The sequence below is a fragment of the Athene noctua genome, chromosome 30 (genome assembly GCF_965140245.1).
Source record: "Athene noctua chromosome 30, bAthNoc1.hap1.1, whole genome shotgun sequence".
NCBI lineage: Eukaryota > Metazoa > Chordata > Aves > Strigiformes > Strigidae > Athene > Athene noctua.
In genome coordinates, this window is record NC_134066.1 from 2,234,445 (window position 1) to 2,238,417 (window position 3,973).

The following is a 3,973-nucleotide window of genomic DNA, read 5'->3' on the forward strand; positions in this document are numbered from 1 at the left end:
GCGGCACCGGGCAGCGGCGGCGGCCCCGCCCCCGGCCCCGCCCCGCGACACGCCCCCTGCCCGACGGGGGGTGGGGTGGGTGGGTGTGTGTGTGTGTGTGTGTGTGTGTCCGTCCTCCGCGGCGCATGCGCATCCCCCCTCCGCCCCCGCCCCTCTGGGTCTTCCCCGCGCGCGTGCTCGCGGCCGCTTCCCGCCCTTTTCCCGGCGGCGCTGAGGGGGGGGGGGGGGGATTGCTCGATGGCGGCCGCCGCTGTGGGAGAAAACGGGGATTTTCCGCCTCTCCCGCCCCCCCTCCCGGGCTGCTCCCCGTGCAGGTGCGCCCTGGCAGTTGGTATGTACGGCCTCGAGCGCTGCGAGGGCGGGTTGGGGCTCTGCGGGCCCACGGGCTCCTCCCGAGCCTGCTGAGGTGAGGTGAGGGTGGAACAAAGGGCCTTGAGCCCTCGGCTCGGCCTCTCTCCCAGCAGGGACCCCGCGCTCCGGGGTTCGGTTCCATCTGGAAGGTGCGAGGCTGTAAGAAAGGGCAGTGTGCTGAGCGGGAAGAGCGCCTGTGCTGGGCGTTGGGGTCCCCTGCAGATTCTGTTTGTTTGAAAACAAGAAAAAGGGTTTTCAGCAGCCAAACTAGATAACCTGCATTCCTGAGATACTGGAAAGTTTGTGTATGTTCATTAGCATGACACAAGTGCTTGCTCTCCAGGCTCTCCAGCCAGCGCAGCGGCTCCTCAAGATGTTTATCTGAACAACCGCACTTTCAGGAATAGCTTTAGGTGTTTCTTTTTCTTTCCACGTTATTCTTCATAATGTACCAAATTATGAAGTTAAAAAAAAACCCAAAACAAACTATTACCAAATTCCTGAGTTAAAAAAAAAGAATTGCAGGTAGTCAGTGCTCTAGCTCAGTCTCCCCACTGCTGCTGTTAATTACGTCAAGAGTTTAACGTGGCCTTTGTCGTACCCCCAGCTCGCATCTACTTTGAGCTGTCCCCAGTTCCCAGCCTTCTTGTTCTGTGCTTGTGGAGCAGCCCAGGAGCCTCCACCAGATCCCCTGACCATTAAGACAGGCAGTGAGTAGTTAGTGTGCTGGTACTGCCTTTACAGCAATCTCAGCACTGACACGTGGAATTTACTCATTCCAGTAAAAAGCCTGAATTATGGGCCAGAAAACACACTTTGTAAATTAGAGGACTCGTAGCTTAAACAGCACAGCAATCTGTGTACGGGAGGGCTGGAGGTATGTCCAGGTGGAGCAGATCTGATGCTGTTATTAGAGCAAGGCAGATAAACTTACATGTGCTGTTATTAAGTGCATGACTTGTACAGGAAATTGCGTGTTTATCTAGGTTATGTGAGCAGGACATTTCAAGCTTGATTCAGTTGCCTAATCAGGGGTATCTGCTGCCATTTCAGACACTCGACTGCCTGAGACATCAGCCCCAGGCTGGCTGGTACAGCGCAGAACCACTACAGGCTGGCATCTCTCTTGGACTGGCATCTTTCTGGACTGGCTTCCCTCTTTCTGGTGATGGGAACACCATGGGGCATCTCAGATGACACCACCTGCCAATACTTGGGCACTTTTAGCAAGCCACACTTGACTAGTGTGCAGCCTCATCCGTCAAAATGCTGCAGTGATGTGTTTTGACTAAGGGTTGTACCGAAAATATTATTTCAATAGATTTAAAGATTTTCAAAGTGAGAAGTTGTGATCCTTCTTTATGAACTTACAGAAATGGTCATGTTAAGAGTTAGGTATGCATGATGGAGCAGTTCTTTGGAAATTTTAGAAATACGAGATAATGCTGCAGTAGTGCCGGTAAGTTTAATTATCCAAGTTTCAAGGATGAAATGATGCATCTCGCTACTTACTTACATTACAGCAGCTCACAGATTGCTAATCAAAATCAGTGATGAATAATAACATAGAAAAAAGTCAAACTGTGCATCAAAGACGGTCTAAAAGCCTCAGCCTCCGTGCTTATGCCACATGTGCAGCTTCCTGTCCCCAGCAGTGTCCGGCTGTGGTGGTTTCAGGAGAGCTCCATGTGGCAGAGGGATCTGCCTGGAGGATTAGTGTCTAAATGAGGCCACGCTGTAACGTGAGGCATTGCACACAGCAGCACGGATGGGCTGAGAGGCAGATGAGAGTAGCAGTTAGAAGATACCACGTTGCCCTAAGTAATTGTGAGTAAGGTTTTCAGGATTTAATTTAGAATGTTAAAAACAGCCTTCTGGGTCAGACCAGTGACACCTCTAGCCCTGTCTCCGGTGGTGGCAACAGGAGATGCTCTTCGGGCAAGCATGTGAGCAGGGGTACTTGCCACTCTCCATTTCCCTCTCCAGCACCCTGAATATAGCAGAGATGTTAAAAGATGCTTCCTTGCCCTTTTAGCGGCCATTTATGGACCTCTTTGCTTGTGAATTTTTGTAGTCCCTTTTAAACTTGTTGATATTGTCTCCAGAGTCTTCTGTGACACCAGGTTCTAAGACTTGTGCCAAAAAATACTTTCTCCTGTTTTAAACTAATCTTTTAGGTTCAAATTGTGCCTCCTTGTTTTCTGTAGAGGGATTCCGTGAGTATTGAGTCTGCGTTTACTTGTTCTACTGCCTTTGTGACTTTGTAAACCTCAGTAAGGTCCTTCTCAGCCACCTTCTCTCTAAATTGAAGCATCCCAGCCTTCTTGGTGGCCCCCCATTAGGACAGCTCATCCCTCCCCTCCTCTGCACCCTCTGGAACTCCATCACGTGAGGTGTTGAGGCCAGAGCTGCCCTCCAGGTGCGAGGGGAACTGAGGGCTTTGGCCTCGCCTCAGTGCCCTTCCCAAAAGCAGCCAACCTTCAGCTGGCTTTTTTGGCTGCCGTTGCACCCTGAGCCAGTGGCTTCAGAGAACTGTCAGTGACAGTGCGGCCATCTCTTTCCTGAGTTGCAGCTGACAGCTCTGAGCTCGGTGTTGATTTAAAATGTGTTTTCTGGTTGTTGTGAATTGCAGGTATAAAGGGTGACAAGTTAATAAGATATGACCAACCTGTTCCGGGAAAATAAGCTCAGGTGTAATTATTAACACATTTATGGTGCTTGTTTCTTTCAAAGGTTGGCATCTTTCCTAGTGTTACTCTTGGAGCAATAGAATACAACTCTGCTAGTAGATTTATACAAGAGAGGAGAATCCAAAGGAATGTTTCCTGTCTTCTCAGTCCTCCCTTTTTGATATTTCAGTGTCTTGCTTTTGGCATAGCAGCACTTCCTGAGGGAGTCTGCATTCTCTGACTGTTGGGGTTGCTGAACTTCCTACAGAGGAGGCCCAGCACTAGCCCATGGGGTAAGGCAGCTGCTGAAACACCCAGTGGTATGGACAATGCTCAGCCAGCCACATGGCTTTTTTTTTTTTTTTTTTTGAGATCTCCACCCAACCAGTGAACTTCATGTGACCCCTCCAACAGCACCACTGGTTTGTTTAATCAGTGATTAAGCTGGAATTTTACTTCCATTTCTAAACATACTCTGTCAGTCGTTACATTCCCTTTTTGCTTTTTAATAAAGCCAAGGCAATAGAAAAATACTAAGGATGCATCACACATCTGTATTTGATGTGGTGGCTTCAGGGCTGAAGAGTAGAAGCTTTAAGCCCTGTGGAAAGCTGCTGTTCCAGAAAGTGAGAAGATAGGACCTAGTATCCCATAAACTGCACTTGCTGTACAAGTGCCCCTGTCAGGTCCTGGAGCCCTTTCTAAGCTCTTGTCCTTTTAAAAAATATTTCTTGTTTTCTAACCCTCAGTGAGTGCAGAGTTCAATATCCCTAATGTTCCACGAGCACCTTCCTGAGTGGGAACAGCTAGCTTAGACCCCGTCGTTGTCTAGTTATGGTTAGGCTTGATTGCCCCTGCATCCCTGTATCTGTCAGCACTGCGATTTGCCTGCAGTTTGAACGCCCACGGCCTGGGTACCGGGAGATCCTTCTCCGGCCCTTTCCAGTCAGTTT